The 20,139-nt window shown below is 36.5% G+C and overlaps 1 pseudogene across 1 annotated transcript; it reads left to right on the top strand.

The window, feature by feature from the left end:
• The first annotated feature begins 432 nt into the window (after window positions 1-432).
• LOC309806542 (tetratricopeptide repeat protein 8-like) lies at window positions 433-2,065 on the top strand (annotated as a pseudogene). The gene has a single exon. The product of its transcript is annotated as a tetratricopeptide repeat protein 8-like (transcript).
• Window positions 2,066-20,139: the final 18,074 nt, after the last annotated feature.

Here is a 20,139-nt window from a genome sequence, read left to right as displayed (position 1 = left end):
TCACAGCAAGATCCTTTTTTGACCTACCCCCTAGAGTGTTGCAAATAAAAACAAAAAGAAACAAATGGGACCTAATGAAACTTAAAAGCTTTTGCACAGCGAAGGAAACCATAAACAAGATGAAAAGACAACCCTCAGAATGGGAGAAAATATTTGCAAATGAATCAGCTGACAAAGGGTTAATCTCCAAAATTTACAAGCAGCTCATGCAGCTCAATATCAAAAAAACAAACAACCCAATCCAGAAATAGGCAGAAGACCTTAATAGATATTTCTCCAAAGAAGATGTACAGTTTGCCAACAAGCACATGAAAGGATGTTCAGCATCACTAATCATTAGAGAAATGTAAAGCAAAACTACAATGAGCTGCTCCTCCCCCCCCGCCCTCCCTGTGCTGGACCCTGGTCCTTCGTGGCTGGTTCCTGGCCACCATGGGCTTGGAGATGGAGCCGTTGCTCCTGGCCTGGAGCTATTTTAGGCACAGGAATTTCCAGCTCTGGGCAGATCTGTGCATGCAGATGCTGGAGAAGTCCCTTATGACCAGATTGAGCACACTGAGGCACATGGTGAAGTAATTTGTACAAAGTTACAAAGCTGACAGCCTGGATTTTAAAAGCACGAGCACTAAATGAAGTGGTGTACATAGATGAAATTGATGTAGATCAGGAAGGAATTGCAGAAATGATACTGAACAAAAATACTATTGCTCACATTCCATGTCCTGGAACATCTCTGAAACTCCCTCGAACTAACCTGACAGGAGGGTATAGTCCAGCTGTCAGGCTAATCACTCAAACTGGAATACCCACTACAGGTTTCTGTAGACCCAGCACACAAAGTGGAAGGCCAGGAACTATGGAACAGGCCATTAGAACATCCAGAACTGCCTACATAGCTTGCCCTATCACCAGCTCATCTGGAAGATTTTTTAGGCTGGGAATGGTTTCCATGCTTACAAGTCCAGACGGACCTTTTATAAATTTATCTAGACTGACTTTAACAAAGTATTCCCAGAAACCTAAATTGGCAAAGGCTTTGTTTGAGTATTATCTTTCATCATGAAAATGATGTTAAGACTGCTGTGGATTTGGCTGCCCTTTCCACAGAGCATTCTCAGTACAAGGACTGGTGATGGAAAGTGCAGATTGGAGAATGTTACTACAGGTTAGGAATGTATCTTGAAGCAGAAAAACAATTTAAATCAGCCCTGAAGCAGCAGGAAATGGTAGATACATTTCTCTACTTGGCAAAAGTTTACATCTCATTGGATCAACCTGTGACTGCTTTAAATCTTTTCAAACAAGGCTTAGATAAGTTTCCAGGAGAAGTAACCCTACTTTGTGGAATTGCCAGGATCTATGAGGAAATGAACAATATTTTATCAGCCACTGAATACCAAAAAGAGGTTTTGAAACAGGACAACACTCAGGTAGAAACCATTGCATGCATTGGAAGCAACCATTTTTATTCTGATCAACCAGAAGTAGCTCTCCGGTTTTACAGGCGATTCCTGCAGATGGGTATTTATAACTGCCAGCTTTTCAACAACCCAGGGCTCTGTTGTTTCTATGCCCAGCAGTATGATATGACTCTGACCTCATTTGAACATGCCCTTTCTCTGGCTGAAAATGAAGAGGAGGTAGCTGAGGTCTGGCACAACTTGGGACATGTAGCTGTGGGAATAAGAGATATGAATCTGGCCCATCAGTGCTTCAGGCTGTGTCTGGTTAACAACAATAACCATGCAGAGACCTACAACAACCTGGCCCTGCTGGAGATGAGGAAGGGCCATGTCGAACACACAAGAACACTGCACAGTTGCAAGCTGCTTCATCCTTAACACCCCACATGTATCAGCCGCATTTTAATTTTGCAACAGTATCTGATAAGATGGGAGAACTACAGAGGAGCTACATTGCTGCTCAGAAGTCTGAAGCAGCATTTCCAGATCACCTGGGCACTTATCACTTTATTAAGCAGTTAAAGCAGCACTTTGCTTTGCTCCGATTTTTCCTCAGACAAAAAATATTCTTATGGAGGGACATTATGCAAGGGAAACAGTAGTGTATATATATGTGTTGTACAAACCTGTGCTTGATATTAGTGAAGGTGACATAAGGGAAATTAAACCAGGATATTTAAAACTTTATAATAATAACTTTATAAGATAATGTTATAAAGGAAAGGATTTAAGCATTTGTAAACAGATTATGAAATCTACCATATTATATAGTAGATGTTTGTTTATAATGTTTACAAAACATTTTCATGAATTTCCTCAAATTTTTATAAATTCACATTTTTAATGTCCTTTATCTGACCATTAGCTATCACGCAGCTTAAAGGGTCTGAAATCTGCCTTTAAAATTGCACTTTTATGACTAAAAGTGTATATATACTTATCCTTGGTAGAGACTTTAGAGATTAAAAATTGTACTTAAAGCTATTTGTTATCAAATGCTTTGTGAGACACTCTAATTTTTCTTATATATTATGCTTTAAAATAAATGTGTATAAAACACCAAAAAAAAAATTACAATGAGGTATCACCTAACACCAGTCAGAATGGCCATCATCAAAAAATGTACAAACAATAAATGCTGGAGAGGGTGTGGAGAAAAGGCAATTGTCTTGCACTTTTGGTGGGAATGTAAATCAATACAGCCACTATGGAGAACAGTAGGGAGGTTCCTTAAAAAACTAAAAATAGAACTACCATACAACCCAGCAATCCCACTACTGGGCATATGCACTGAGAAGACCATAATTCAAAAAGAGTCATATACCAAAATGTTCATTGCATCTCTATTTAAAATAGCCAGTTCGTGGAAGCAATCTAAGTGTCCATGGACAGATCAATGGATAAAGAAAATGTGGCACATATATACAATGGAATATTACTCAGCCATAAAAAGAAATGAAATTGAGTTATTTGTAGTGAAGTGGCTGGACCTAGAGTCTGTCATACAGAGTGAAGTAAGTCAGAAAGAGAAAAACAAATACCATATGCTAACACATATATACGGAATCTTAAAAAAAAAAAAGGTTCTGAAGAACCTAGGAGTGGGAGAGGAATAAAGACGCAGATGTAGAGAATGGACTTGAGGACATGGGGAGGGGGAAGTGTAAGCTGGGACGAAGTGTGAGAGTGGCATGGACATATATACACTACCAAATGTAAAATAGATAGCTAGTGGGAAGCAGCCACATAGCACAGGGAGATCAGCTCTGTGTTCTGTGACCACCTAGAGGGGTGGGACAGGGAGGGTGGGAGGGAGAGGCAGGAGGGAGGAGATATGGGGATATATGCATATGTATAGCTGATTCACTTTGTTGTACAGCAGAAGCTAGCACAACATTGTAAAGCAATTATACTCCAATAAAGATGTTAAAAAAAAAGGAACTGAAAACAACATATTGTTGTTGAGGAAGGTGATCTTCACGTCTTACTCCTCCACCATCTTGAAGATCTCTGAAAACAGCACATTTTTAATTAAGTTTCTATCTATTTACTGTTAATCTCATTAGAAATATGTTGTGCTTAACTCTATCACCTTGTGTTTGTTTTCTATTTTCCTTTTATGCACCATTTTCTTCTTACTCCTTTTCTATCTGTTCTCCTAAATTGAGTATATTTAGTATTCCATTTTGCCTCTGCTATTGACTTTAATTTATTGCTGCTAACTTTCAAAAAATGTTCTTCTGCTTCACAAACTTTGTAAAAACCTTACAGTTTTCACTCCTGACTTTTAAACTTTTTTATTATATATTTTATTTTTACATAGACAGTAAATGTTACAATAGAGTATTATTATTTTTAACAATCAATATTGCTTTAAAGAGATTTAAAAATATATGTATGAATAAGCTTTAAAAAGTCATATATTTTCTAAAGTATTTACTTTTTTTTGTTTGTTTCTCATTCCTTCTTGCAGAACTGGATTTCCATGTGGAATCATTTCCTTTCAGCTTAAGAAACTTCTTTTAGCATATCTTGTAATTCAGGTGTGCAGGTGAAACATTTTTTTGTATTTTTGTGTATCAGAAATGTCTTTATTTCACTTTCATTTTTGATGAATAGTTTTTCTGGTCATAGAATGCTAAATTAACTTATGTCTTTCAGCACTTAAAAAAATTCCATAGTCCTCTGGATTCCATTAATTTGGATGAGAAATCAGCCATTATTGGTTGTCTGCCCTCCTAGCCTGAATATTGATAATTACTTTCAATTCAGTGATTTTTTTTCTGTTGTGTCCAGCCTGCTGATAAGCCCACTGAAAAATATCTTTATTTGTCTAACTTTATTTTTATTTCTAGCATTTCCATTAGCTTAAATTTTTTTTGTTGTTAGAGTATAGTTGATTTACAATGTTGTGTTAGTTTCTGCTGTACAGCAAAGTGAATCAGTTATACATATCTACTCTTTTTTAGATTATTTTCCCATATAGGTCATTACAGAGTACTGAGAAGTGTTCCCTGTGCTATACATTTGGTCCTTATTTGTTATCTATTTTATATATAGTAGTGTGTATATGTCAATCCCAGTCTCCCAATTTATACCCAACCCTCACCCCCGCTTTCCCCCCTGGTAACCATAAGCTTGTTTTCTACATCTGTGACTCTATTTCTGTTTTGTAAATAAGTACATTTGTACCATAGCTTTGTACATAGTTTCCATATCTCTGCTGAAGTTCCCCATCTGTACATGTATGTTTTTCTCCTTGTTCATTAGATTCTGTAATATGTTCATTATAGTTACTTTAAAATCCCTGTCTAATAATTCTAATCTCTGATTTATATCTGGATCTGATTTTATTGAGTGTTTTCTCTCTATATTAGTCAGCTCAGCTGCAATAACAAGCTACAGACTGGGTGGCTTAAATGACAGATATTTATTTTCTCACAGTTCTGGAGCCTAGAAACCTGAGTCCAAGGTGCCAGCAGGGTTGGTTTCTGGTGAGTCTTCTCTTCCTTGCTTGCAGGTGGCCACCTTCTCATAGTGTTCTCACATGGCCTTTCCTCTGTGTATGCACTGAGAGAGTAAGGTCTCTGGTGTCTCCCCTCTTCTTATAAGGATACAAATCTTATCATATTAGGACTTGACCGTTATGACCTCACTTAACCTTAATTACCTTCTTAAAGGCCCTCTCTCCAAATACAATCGCATTGGAGCTTAGGGCTTCAATCTATGAGTTTTTTTTTTTTTTTTTTTTTTTTTGCAGGGGAGAGGGGGAAACACAATTCAGTTCATAACACTTTCCTAGGGATAAGTTAAATGACCTTACTTCTTTATGTGTCTCATAATTTTTGATTGAATTTTAAACTCTGAGTGTAAAGAGCATGAGATCTTGAAGTAAATAATATTTTTGCTCATGAAAGTCACATCTCTCCTTTTGTCAGCCCACTAGGAGACTGAGTTAATCTAGTCTGTGGTTGAGCTCGCTTTGGATTTAGTGGTTACTTCAGTTGGATTCAGTTCACCAATGGCTTTAAATTATTTGAAGGTGAGATAAGGATCTTCTCTGTAGCAATCATGAGATATATGTGCCTGTATCTTTCCTTGCTCTTAGCATTCAGCAGCCCTACATGCCTGCATGTCAGGGAGTCTATCTCAGTTATATTGTTTTCCTCAAAAACAGGTGGCTGCTGCTGAGGCCCAAAGTGACCAGAATATCTTTCTCAGTTCTTTAGCCCTGGCATCAAACTTGATGAGATCCCTGGTATCTCCATCTCAGACGGGGTCTCTCTCAGTTGTTCTGCCTGTTCTTCAGTGATACACTTCTGTTGCCTTGTACTCAGTGTAAGGACTAGAGTTCCTGGAAATTTTCTTTTAATCCTCCTGTTCTCAGACTTGAGCAGGCCTCACATTCTTGCACCTCAAAGGGGTTCTCTCAGTTCTTTTGCCCCATCCCAGCTACAGGTAACCCCTTTTTCACACTTAATGAAGGCCTAGAGTGCCTGGAGGATTTCTCTTAGTTCTTCTGTTCTTCCCTCAGACACCAATGTCTCTTATGCTTGGGCCTTGGCATTCTTTCTCAGTTCACCTGATCTGACTCCAGTCTTTCTTGTGAGCACATGGAGAAGGCCTATGGATAAGAGTTGGCAGATGGGTGCAGATTCTCTTTGTGTCTGGGGATTTTAGAGGCTTGAATCACCAGCATTAAAACTTTATTAAAAATTGTTCCTCCCATGTCAAAGGAAGACTCCTTCTTTTCCTTCTGCTCTGCCAGGGATGACAGCAGGCATAGGACTGTTCATTCCTAGGAGTGTGAGCTAAAACAAAGGATCAGATTGTCAAACAGGCTCACAAGAATCAGAAATATTAGCCAGTATCAAGTGTTAATAATAATTTCAGTATAGAAATAATAAGGAGGCTCAGACAAAGCAGCAAGAGATCTGAGATGCTAAGGTGGCTCTCAGGGTTTTCCTTTCTACATCAAATACATGTTATCTAGCTCAGAGTAGACAAGATCTCTAAGTGAGGTATTGAGACATTATCTCATATTGTGGGAGTATTTAGTCTATGATACATCTCCATGTTATACCCTGGTTTATGTGATATTTTCTAGGGGGCCATGGCTCATAAATCTATAGATTCTAGGTTTATTATTTTTATTTTGTTGATATAATTGACACATAGCATTATATTAGTTTCAGGTATACAGCATAATTCAATAAATGTATATATTGTGAAATGATCACCATAATGTCTAGTTGACATTCATCACCATACTTGGTTACAATTATTTTTTCTTGTGATGAGAATTTTAAGATCTGTCCCCTGCGTCTGGCAACCACTTATCTGTTCTCTGTTTCTGTGAGGTTTTTTTTTCTGTTGTTGTTGTTTGTTTGTTTTATTTTGTTTTTTTCAGATTCCACATATAAGTGAGGTCATATAGTATATTTGTCTTTCTTTGTCTGACTCATTTCACTTAGCATAACGCCCTCAAGTCCATCCATGTTGTCACAACTGGCAGGATTTCCTTTTTTATGACTGAATAATATTCTGTTATATTATATAAGATATTCTTTATCTATTCATCCATCTATGGATCCTTAGGTTGCATCCATATCTTGGCTATTGTAAATAATGCTACAGCAAACACAGGGGTTCAGGTATGTTTTCAATTTAGTATTTTTGTTTTCTTTGAATAAATAACCAGTAGTGGAATTGCTGGATCATATGGTAGTTCTATTTTAGATTTTTTGAGGAACCTCCATACTGTTTTCCAAGTGGCTAGACCAATTTATATTCACATCAATAGTACAGGAAGGCTCCCTTTTCTCTGCATCCTCGTCACCGCTTCTTATTTCCTATCTTCTTGATGATAGCCATTCTGACAGGTGTGAGGTAATATCTCATTGTGGTTTTGACTTGCATTTTCCTGATGATTAGTAAACGATCCTGCATGCTGACTCTATTTCCCAAAGAATTAGCTTGTGCCATCAGAACAATCCAGTAAGCTCCAGATGGACATTCTCTGGACTTCCATATAATTCCCCTGTTAAATATCTCCCTCTCAGCAGTCATTAAAACCAATGAAGATGCTATTAAGAAAATATTCATTTGTTATTTTGGGGAGAAAGAGAACACTGATTATGAAACCTGCCCTTTCTACATTGCTGCTACATTTGATTTTCCACTTGATAACTATGTCAGCTTTTTGGGCAGCCTCATCTGCCGCCTTTTAAAAATATAACTGTTATATAAAAGAGAGTATTGACAGTAATAGGAAACAGATTTTAAAGAGGAAATGATGACGGGAAAGAGGAAGTTCATGGGCACCAAAATAATGGTGTCAGCAGTTTCATGCGAGAGTAGTATAATTAATATCTTAAGCTTCTGAAGTCACAAAGAATCCAAGAGAGAAAATCCCTTACCTATTCTTCTTCCTCTTCCCCAGAAGGACAAAAAAAAAAAAAAAATTTGGGAGCATTACTTCATAGTTTGTGGGTTAGGTTAGAGGTTGGGGGTGGGGTTCAGAATCTCAGTTATCATTTACTGTAACTGTGTTCAGAAAAAAACATTCCAAACAGTGTTACTGCCTCTGAAACTGCTAGTTTCTAGGTTAAATAAAATCTGAATATTTCAGGGCATTACTCTAGCCACACACTAAAATATATCTAGGAGTAAAACAATTCTGGCATTTTCCTTCCTGGAGAAGATGGTAAGTAAATATATGAATCACATAGATCTGCTACTCTTTCCATAGGGGGAAAGTCTTTTTTGATGTACTTTTGTTAAAGTGAGAATAAGAATGACTAGCTCCCTTTCCTTTTTAAAAATAATATATATTAACTGACAAGTCCAATAAATGACCAAAACAAAACAAAACACATGAAACACAAAACTTATTTAGATTGACTTCATAAGACTTCATGTCATCTGCATAACATTTTTAGCCAAGAAAAAACTAAAGGCTGGCATTTTACTGAAATGTGAAGCTCCTGGGAACAGAAGCAAGGCCATTTATTTTGGAATCCTTAGAATCTTGCACAATGTTTGGAATATAGTAGGTTTTAAAATGAATGTTTGTATAAATAAATGGTTGAATAAACTGGAAGAAAAGAAAATCTGGAACTGACTATTATAAGATAACATGCTGCCATAGGGAACTGTGGAGAAGTGGGAAAATGCCCACAGTCGTCATGGTAAAGTGAGTAGCTGATAATTTTAATGCTAGTAAGGCCAATGTTCATTGTTCCCTGGCAGTTGCCACCAGCTCCACCTACCAGTGGGACAAAGATTACATAATCTAACCCTAATCTGCCTTTACAGCTTTATCTCTCAGTATCCGTCACATGAACTCTCTCCTTTGGTCAAACTGTTCTACTCATTATCTGAACACCTCGTACTTTCCTGCCTCTCTATGTCTTTGTTCCCATTGAACTCGGAATCTCTTCCTCTGCACCTTTACTTACAAAATCCTACCTATTCTTCCAGGTCTATCTCAAACACCAAATACTTCAAGAAGACCCCCCAGTCATCCGCACTCTAAGCAAGACTGCCTTAAAGCACTGATTATCTCTTCACCCACACAACATTGATTACATACTCCTTGAACTGAAATTATTTGAGAGATCAAGGAATCCATCTCACACACCATTTTTTCCCTTTATGAAGCATTAAAGTTTGGTGAATTGACTGATTAATTTGGCATCTTATACTTATTGATTACTTATATATTTATTAAGCATTAGGGGTTCAGGGCAGAAAAAGGAGCCTGATAAGTAGGCAGAGAGATTGTTTTGCAGATGTGGGAGGAACACTGAAAGAGTGTTTTGTCATAAAGGCAATAGGAGGAGACTTTCAAGAAAGGATGATTTGTTATGTTAAGTGTTGCAGAGTTATAAAGGCGAAAGAGGATTTGGTTTGTTACTAACTGATCAGATGATGACCTCTGAGATAGTCTAGCTTCAGACAACACTATAGTGTGTAAATTAATGGAGGGCAAAAGCCAGATTATAAGGAGTTTGGAATGAGTAGTGAATGAGGAAGTGGAGGTGGCAAGCATTTGAAAAAGTTTGATGGTGAGAAAGAGAGACAGCAGATAGCATCTCAGAAAAGGAGGAAGATTTCCCCAACATTCTTTTTTTTTATTGTTGTTGTGGTGGGCGTTGTAGTTTTGTCTTGAGAACAAAGAGACAATCGACAGGCTTAACTGCAGGTGAAGAAGGCAGAGAGAAGAGTCATTTGAACAGAGTGCTCTTCAAGGGGTTGCCTCATTGAGGAGATTCCTATGGCTGTCCATCACCAAAGAAAACAAACCATCATGACAACAAAAGTCTTTTAGTCTTCTGCATTATGAAATTGAGCACTTAATAGTAGTACTTGAACATCTGTTTTGTAAAAAGAGAAATTAGAAGGTGATATCACTACCTTGTAAAAGGACTAAAAAAGGATTGTCGGGTAGTTTTGAGTGCTATAATTTCTCAAGTATTTCTCTACAGGTCATTAAATGCCCAACAATGTAAACTACCTAAAGCTATAGTATTTCAAGCCAGTGCTGATGAAGTAGCACCAAAAATTAAGATAAAGCAAACTGAAATAATGCTTTTTAGTGTTATTTAAGGACATTATTATTTAGGGATATTCACATTTCAGGTTTAAATTTTGTCACTTTACCAAAAAGGAAGCTAAGTCACCATTCTGTCCTGTTAAATATAAATACCTGGGCCCCTCAATGGGACCCTGAATTGTTTTGTCTTGTAGGGGTGCCCCATCAGAAAAGTCATTTGAACCACCTGAGTGGGCTGTAATATGGGCAAGCAATGGGCAAGGAGATGACATCACTCTAGGAAGTTCTGAATGCACATGACCTTCAAGAAAATTAATGATACACCTGTAGTCAACATTTTATTGTGAAAAGTGCTGTATGAGATAAAAATGAAAATCTTTAAGTTCTGTAACAGTTTTTAGATTATCAAAGATGATGTAACACCTACTTAGAGAAAGTACTCTGATTTTTAAGTAGTGTACACACTGCTGGAAGTGGTTTAGGGATATGACAGTATAGTGCTGAGATATATGACAGGGGCAAGAATATTTTTGGGTTATTTAGAATGAAAGTACAAGGTATTTTCAGATATTTGAACTCTGCAGAGCTGCAGAAGGACCTGATCAAGTATTTATTTGTGTTCTGACCAGCACCTGTGTTTGAAAAATTATTCAGGATTGGAAAAAAAAACACCAAAAACACTGAAAAGGAGTAGAGGGAAGAGTGCTCAGTACTCACACAGGATCAGGAATAGTGTGTTCTCACTAGACTAGAAAATGTCATAATTCACAGGTGGAGTACTCAAAGATTTTTGCTTCTATAGTGAGAAATAATTAGATCTAGAATAAACACAGTTCTGGTTCTGCCTAACAAATTTTAAAGGCAAGATCTGAAATGATCAAACTGTTTTCAAGTAACTGCATCCTAAAACAAAACTCAAGAGTATTTTTAGAATAACAAAATATTTAGTATTCAACAAGATAAAATTCACAATGTCTGGCGCCCCATCAAGAATTACCAGACACGCAAAGACACAGGGAAATAGGATCCATAATGAGGAGAAAAATCAATCAAAACCAATCTATAACTGGTACAGATGTTAGAATTAGGAGATGGGCACTTAAACAGTTACATAACTATATTCTATATGTTCAATAAAATTAGAACATAGAAGACATAAAACAGTCCCAGATCCACTTCTAGAGATTAAATTACAATGTCTGAGATAATAAATACAATAAATGGAGTTAATGGCAGATTAGACACTGCAGAAAAAAATAATAAACCTGAAGACACAACAATAGAAACAATCCAAAATGAAACACACAGAGAATAAAGGAATAAAAAATGAACAGAGCATCAGTGAACCTTCAGGCAACTTAATGCATCTTAACATAGATGTAATACAAGTTCCTGAAAAAGGAAAATACAGAAAAGTATTTGAAGAAATAATGGTTGTTTCCCAAATTTAGTGAAAATTATAAACCTACAGATTCAAGAAATTTGTTGAAATCCAAACACAAGCAACTTGAAGAAAACTACACAAAGGCACATCATTATCAAATTGCTAAAAAAATGATAGAGAAAATCTTATAAGTGGTAAAGGATGATGTACTATGTATAGAGGAACAAAGATAATGTTGGTAACAGATTTTTCATCATAAACAATGCAATTGAGAAGACAGTGTCTCAACATCTTGATGTACCAAAATGAAAAACTGTTGCTGAGAATTATATACCCAGTAAAAATATCTTTGAGAAACATAGTGAATTTTTAGACATGCAAAAGCCTAAAGAATTCATGAGCAGAACTGCATAACAAGAAATGTTAAAAAAAAAACAAATTTGTTTAATCAGAAGGAAAAAGACAGCAGATGGAAATATGGATCTGCACAGTGAAATGAAGAGCACTGAACATGTTAACTACATGGGTAAATATAAGATATTCTTCTTATTTAAATATTTTGAAAGAAAATTAAATATTAAAAAGATAATGACAATGTGGTGTGAGGTTTATAACATATTGTGGTAGGGAGAATTTTAAAAATATCCCCCAAAGAATGTTTTTCCTATGTTTTCCTCTAAGGGTTTTATAGTGTCTACTCTTACATTTAGGACTTTAATCCATTTGGAGTTTATTTTTGTGTATGGTGTTAGGTAGTTTTCTAATTTCATTCTTTTACATGTAGCTGTCCAGTTTTCCCAACACCACTAATTGAAGAGGCTGTCTTCTCCATTGTATGTTCCTGCCTCCTTTGTTGTAAATTAGGTGGCCATATGTGCATGGGTTTATCTCTGATCTTTCTATACTGTACCATTGATCTATATTTCTGTTTTTGTGCCAGTACCATACTGTCTTGATTACTGTAGCTTTGTAGTATAGTTTGAAGTCGGGGAGCCTGAATCCTCCAGCTCCATTCTTCTTTCTCCAGATTGCTTTGGCTATTCAGGGTCTTTTGTGTTTCCATATGAATTGTAAAATTTTTTGTTCTAATTCTGTGAAGAATGCCATTGGTAGTTTGATAGAGATTGCATTGAATCTGTAGATTGCTTTGGGTAGTATAGTCATTTTCACAATGTTGATTCTTCCAATCCAAGAACATGGTATATTTCTCCATCTGTTTATGTCATCTATGATTTCTTTCATCAGTGTTTTATAGTTTTCTAAGTATAAGCCTATCACCTCCTTAAGTAGGTTTATTCCTAGGTATTTTATTCTTTTTGTTGTGACGGTAAATGGGGTTGTTTCCTTAATTTCTCTTTCTGATTTTTCATTGTTAGTGTATAGGAATGCAAGAGATTTCTGTGCATTAATTTTGTATCCTGCAACCTTATCAAATTCATTGATTAGTTCTAGTAGTTTTCTGGTGGCATCTCTAGGATTTTCTATGTATGGTAGCATGTCATCTGCAGACAATGACATAAACCACAGCAAGATCTTTTTTAATCCACCTCCTAGAGTAATGGAAATAAAAACAAAAATAAACAAATGGAACCTAATTAACCTTAAAATCTTTTGCACAGCAAAGGAAACCATAAACAAGATGAAAAGACAACCCTCAGAATAGGAGAAAATATTTGCAAATGAAACAATCGACAAAGGATTAATCTCCAAAATATACAAACAGCTCATGGAGCTCAATATCAAAAAACAATTCAATTAAAAAATGGGCAGAAGACCTAAATAGATATTTCACCAAAGAAGACACAGATGGCCACGAGGCATATGGAAAGATGCTCAACATCACTAATTATTAGAGAAATGCAAATCAAAACTACAAAGAGGTATCATCTCACACCGGTCAGAATGGCCATTATCAAAAAATCTAGAAACAATAAATGCTGGAAAGGGTGTGGTGAAAAAGGAACCCTCTTGCACTGTTTGTGGGAATGTAAATTGATACAACCACTATGGAGAACAGTATGGAGGTTCCTTAAAAAACTAAAAATAGAGCTACCATATGGCTCAGTAACCCCACTACTGGGCATATACCCTGAGAGAGCCATAATTCAAAGAGAGACATGCACCCCAATGTTCATTGCAGCACTATTTACAATAGCCAGGACATGGAACCAACCTAAATGTCCGTTGACAGGTGAATGGATAAAGAAGACATGACACATATATAAAATGGAGTATTAGCCATAAAAAGAAATGAAATTGAGTTATTTGTAGTGAGGTGCATGGGTCTAGAGTCTGTCATACAGAGTGAAGTAAGTTAGAAAGAGAAAAACAAATACCATATGCTAACATATATATGGAATCTAAAAGAATGGTACTGATGAATCTAGTGGCGGGGCAAGAATAAAGACATAGACATAGAGAATGGACTTGAGGACATTGTGGGGGAAGGGGAAGCTGGGACGAAGTGAGGGAGTAGAATTGACATACATACACTACCAAATGTAAAATGGATGGCTAGTAGGAAGTAGCAGCATAGCACAGGGAGATCAGCTCAGTGCTTTGTGATGACCTAGAGAGGTGGGATAGGGAGGGTGGGAGGGAGACGCAACACAGAGGGGATATGGGGATATATGTATGCATATGGCTTATTCAGTTTGTTGTACAACAGAAACTAACACAGTATTGTGAAACAATTTTACTCCAATAAAGATCTGTTAAAAAAAATATCCCAGAAGAACCATGCTCTGATCTCTGGCACCATTGAATATGATGGCATCATTATTGTTGTGTTATATTCTAATGTTCTTCCACGTTATGTTTTACAAGGTCAGCATACCTGACCTTGAGATAGGGAGATTATCCAGGTGGACCTAACTAAGTGTATGAATACTTTTAAAAGAAGGGCATTTTCTCTATCTGGTAGCTGAAAGGAAGACAGAGAGATTGAGAGCACAAGAAGGATTTGATGTATTGGTGCTGGCTTTTTAGATAGAGGGGTTCATGTGCAAAGATTGGAGAGTGGCCACAAGGAACTGAGAATGACCCCTTGTTTATCATCAACAAGGAAATGGAGACCTCAGCCCTAAAACCACAAGGGATTGAATTGTCAGTAAGAAGATTGGGAGAAGACCTCATGTTCCAGATGAGAACACAGTGGGCTTACATCTTGATTTCAGCCTGTGATACCCCAAGCAGAATACCTAGCCAGGTCATCACAGCCTTCTTACAGAACTGTGAGATAATAAATGGGTGTGGTGTTAAGCCTCTAAGTTTATGGTAATTTGTGATGCAGAAAACTAGAAAACTAATAAACATATGTAGAAGCTAATATACATATGTAGAAAGTAACATATATATGTAGAAATAAAATGTGTGACAAAAGTAACACGGAAGCTGAAATGGGCAAATGAATGTATACTGTTGAAACAGAAGTTTTAGTTAATATTGTCAACAAAGGAGATGAAATGCAATTGTAAAAAAATATTCAGGGCTTCCCTGGTGGTGCAGTGGTTGAGAGTCCACCTGCCAATGCAGGGGACACGGGTTCATGCCCCGGTCCAGGAAAATCCCACATGCCACCGAGCGGCTGGGCCCGTGAGCCATGGCTGCTGAGCCTGCGCGGTCAGAGCCTGTTGCTCGAGAGGACACAACAGTGAGAGGCCTGCATACCACAAAAAAAAAAAAAAATTCAATTAATTTAGAAAAAGGCAGAAAATAAAAAAAAGGAACAAATATTACATGAGACAAATAGAAAAAGCAGCAAGATGATAGGCTTAAATCTAACTGTATCAATAGTCACATTAATTGTAAATGGACTAAACACCCCAATTAAAAGGTAGAAATTGTCACACTGGATTAAAAGGAAGATCTAACTATATGTTGTCTACAAGAAATGCACTTTAAATACAAAGACACATGAAGATAAAGAATAAAAGGTTGAAAAACGATATGTTAACATTAGTCAAAACAAAGTTGGAGTGGCTATATTAATAACATAAAGTAGATTTCATAGCAAAGACTATTACTTGGGATAAAGAAGGTCATTACATAATAATAGAGGTGTCAATTTATCTGGAAGAAATAATGTTCCTGAAGGTTCATACTCTCAATAACAGAACAGAGAGCTTTGCTTCAAAATACATGAAACAGGGCTTCCCTGGTGGTGCAGTGGTTGAGAGTCCACCTGCCAATGCAGGGGACGCGGGTTCGTGCCCCGGTCCGGGAAGATCCCACGTGCCGTGGAGCAGCTGGGCCCGTGAGCCATGGCCACTGAGCCTGCGTGTCCAGAGCCTGTGCTCCGCAACGGGAGAGGCCACAACAGTGATAGGCCCACTTACCGCAAAAAAAAAAAAAAAAAAAAAAAAAAAAAAATACATGAAACAAAAACAGAACTGCAAGGAGAAATAGACAAATCCACAATTATAATCAGATATTTCAATGTAATTCTCTCAATAGTTGATAAAACAAGTAGACAGAAAACTTGTTAAGATATATGACTTGAAAGACAATTAACCAGCCTGACCTAATTGGCATTTATGGAACACTTCACTCAATACTAGCAGTTTATTTTCAGGTGCAGACATTTATTTTCAAGTGCATATAGAATATTTACAAAGATCATATTCTGGGCCATAGAAGTCTCAATATCTTTAAAAAGATAGAAGATACACAAAATATGTTCTCTGGCCACAGTGGAACTAAATTAGAAATCAATAACAGAAGAATCTCTGGAAAACCACCAAATATTTGGAAACCAAACAACACATTTCTAAATTACACATGGGTCAAAGAAGAAATCAAAAGGGAAATTAGAACTGTGAACTGAATGAAAATGAAATCACAACATATGAAAATCTGTTGGATGCCACTAAATTAGTAGTTATAAGGAAATTTATAACACAAACCAAAGGAGAAAAAAGACATTCAGTTTGGAAAAGAAGAAATAAAACTGTTTTTATTCACAGACAACATAATATTCTATGTAGAGGATTCAATGTCTAAAAAAAGCTACTAGCAACCTAAGTGTCCATCAACAGATGAATGGATAAATAAGATGTAGCACATACATACAATGGAATATTACTCAGCCATAAAAAGAAACAAAATTGAGTTATTTGTAGTGAGGTGGATGGACCTAGAGACTGTCATACAGAGTGAAGTAAGTCAGAAAGAGAAAAACACATACCATATGCTAACACATATATATGGAATCTAAAAAAAAAAGTCCTGAAGAACCTAGGAGCAGGACAGGAATAAAGACACAGATGTAAGGAATGGACCTGAGGACACAGGGAGGGGGAAGGGTAAGCTGGGACGAAGTGCGAGAGTGGCATGGACATATATACACTACCAAATGTAAAATAGATAGCTAGTGGGAAGCAGCCGCATAGCACAGGGAGATCAGCTAGGTGCTTTATGTCCACCTAGAGGGGTGGGATAGGGAGGGATGGAGGGAAACACAAGAGGGAGAGATATGGGGATATATGTATATGTATAGCTGATTCACTTTGTTATACAGCAGAAACCAACACACCATTATAAAGCAGTTATACTCCAATAAAGATGTTAAAATAAAAAACTACTAGATCTAATAAATGAGTTATCAGGTTTGTAAGATGCAACATCAATACACAAAAATCAATTGTATTTGTATAAACTAGCAATGAACAATCAGAATTTGAAAGAAAAATACACTATTTAAAATAGCATCAAAATATGAAAATACTTAGAGTTATATTTGACAAAAGGTAAGTAAGACATGTATATACTGAAATCTACAAAAACATTGTTGAGAAGAACTCAATAATGGAGAGATATACAGTGTTCATCGGTCAGGAGAATCAATGTTGCCATGATGTCATTTCTCCTCAAAATGATCTAGAAACTTAATATAATCCCAATCAAAATTCCCACAGGCTTTTACATATGCATTGCAAGATAATTATAAAATTCAAATGAAAAAGGCAGAAGACCCAAAATAACCAAGGCAACTGAGAAAAGAACAAAGTTGGAGGACTTAACATAATCTGCTTTCAAGTATTATAAATTATGGTAATCTAGACAGTGTGCTAATGGTATACAGATAGACAAATAGATGAATGTAATAGACCAGAGATTGTGAAAATAGACTCACACACATATATGGACAACTGAGGGCACAAAGGCAACTCAGTGGAGAAAGGTTGGACTTTTCAACCAGTGGTGCTAGAACAATTAGATATTTATAGGCAAAACAAAGAACTTTAATTCATATCTTGCACCATACACAAAGCTTGATTCAAAATGGACCATAGACCTAAACATAAGAACTAAAACTATAAAAGGTCTAGAAGAAAACACAAGAGAAAATCTTTTTGACTTTAGATTAAGCAAAGATTTTTTAGAAAAGACACCAAAAGCCCAACTTATGAAAGAAAAAGTTTATAAATTGAACCTAATCAAAATGAAAAACTTCTGCTCTTTGAAAGATACTGTTAAGAGAACAAATAGAGAAGCCACAGCTTGGCATAAAATATTGCAAATCATATCTAATAACAGATTTGTATTCAGAATATATAAAGAACTCTTAAAATCCAATAGTAAAAAAACCACAAAATGGGCAATAAAAAAGTAGAAAAAGATGTGAACAGACACTTCACCTAAGAAGATTTACAAATGGCAAAGAAGTATATGAAAAGATGTTCAACATCTGTTATTCAAGAAGTACAAATTAAAATGACAATGAGATTTCAATATAAACCTATTAGAATGATTAACATAAAAATGACTAACAAGTGTTGGTAAGGATATGGAGGAACTAGAACTCCCTTATCCCCCTGATGGGGATGTAAAATGATACAACCTCTTCAGAAGACAGATTGGTAGGTTGAATAATGGCTCCTCAGAAATGTTCATATCTTAATGCCTGGAACCTGTGTGTAGATTTCATGGTAAAGGGACTTTGTAGATGTGATTAAGTGAAAGATCTTAGAGATCCAGGGGATTATCCTGGATTATCCAGATGAGTATAATATAATCACAAAGGTCCTTATAAGAGGGAGGTGTGGGGTAATAGTCAGTAGTAGGAGATGTGATCACAGAAGCAGGAAGTTAGAGAAAGATACCATGAGCCTAGGGAATGCAGGCAGATCAGTGGTTAATAAGGGAAATCAAATAAAATTTCCCCTGAATCCTCCAGAAGGAACACAGCCTGGCCAACACCTTGACCTCAAAATTTTGACCTCAAAATTTTGACCTCTAGAACTATGAGATAAATTTGTGTTGTTTTAAGCCAGTCACTTTTTTTTTTGTAATTTGTTAGAGCAGGAATAGGATGGGAAGATTCCTCAAATATTAAACATATATCTAACCTATAGGTAACCTAGTCTTTCCTCCCCTAGATATTGATGCAAGAGAAATGAAAGCATCTGCTCATTCAGAAACGTGTATGTGAATGTTTACAGAAGCTTTATATGTAATAGCCAAAACCTGGAAGCAGGTCAAATGTCAGAGGTGAATGAGTAAACAGATCATGGTATATCCAGACAGTGGAATGTGGAACTAGGCAATAATAACAAAAACAAACAAACAGAAAAACTATTGACAAATACAACAATATGAATGAATCTCAGAATAATTATGCTGAGTAAAAAAGCCAGAAAAAGAGTACATACTCTGAGATTCCATTTTGAAAAATTCTAGAAAATGCAAGCTAATCTACAGTGATCAGTATTTACTTGGGATGGGAAGGAGGGAGAAAACAGGGAGGAGTGAAAAGGAAAGATTATGAAAGGTCATGAGGAAAGTTTTGGGGCGATGGATATTTTCATTGTCTTGATTATGGTGATGGTCTCAGAGGAATATACATTATTAAAACTTATCAACTTGTATACTTTAAATATAGCTCATTATTGTGTGGGAATTATTCATAAAACAACAACAGCAGCAGTAGCAGCAAAGAGAATATGCCTCAGAGGGTTGTTGTGAAGCTTAAATGAGATGTTATGCATATCACTTGCTGTAACTCCTGGCACTAGTGAGAACTCAATACATTTTAGCCATTATTATTATTTTTTTATACATTTATTTATTTATTTTTGGTTGTGTTGGGTCTTCGTTGCTGCTCATGGGCTTTCTCTAGTTTTGGTGAGTGAGGGCTACTCTTAGTTGTGGTGCACGGGCTTCTCATTGCAGTGGCTTCTCTTATTGCAGAACATGGGCTCTAGGCACACGGGCTTTAGTAGTTGTGGCACATGGGCTCAGTAGTTGTGGCTTGCGGGCTCTAGACTGCAGGCTCAGTAGTTGTGGCGCATGGCCTTAGTTGCTCCGTGGTATGTGGGATCTTCCAGGACCAGGGATCGAACCTGTGTCCCCAGCATTGGTAGGCAGATTCTTAACCACTGCATCACCAGGAAAGTACCTAGCCATTTTTATTTTTTACTTTAGAGACCAGCGTGGTAGAGCAATAATTGATTGTGAATTACCAAGAATCTTTTGAAATAAATGTCAAGGCTAACTTTCTCACAGTAGATACTGGGGAGAAAAGTGAGGAAAAGACTTATTAAATACAGCATTTTATTAAATATACTGCACAAAGATATGATGCAATAAGGGTGTGGCTTAATAGTGGTCTTTCTATTTTCAAATAAGAGCTGTGAAATCCTTTCTTGTTCTTGATGTATAAACTTTGCTTACTTAAGTGGAAAGGGTTCTATTATATTTTGGGGAGGCATAGTAGTTACTTAAAATATATCTGT

Source organism: Mesoplodon mirus (assembly GCF_964341445.2).
Source record: "Mesoplodon mirus genome assembly, chromosome: 6".
NCBI lineage: Eukaryota > Metazoa > Chordata > Mammalia > Artiodactyla > Ziphiidae > Mesoplodon > Mesoplodon mirus.
Note: the sequence above shows the minus strand (reverse complement) of the source record. Positions and strands in the feature narration are given on the sequence as shown.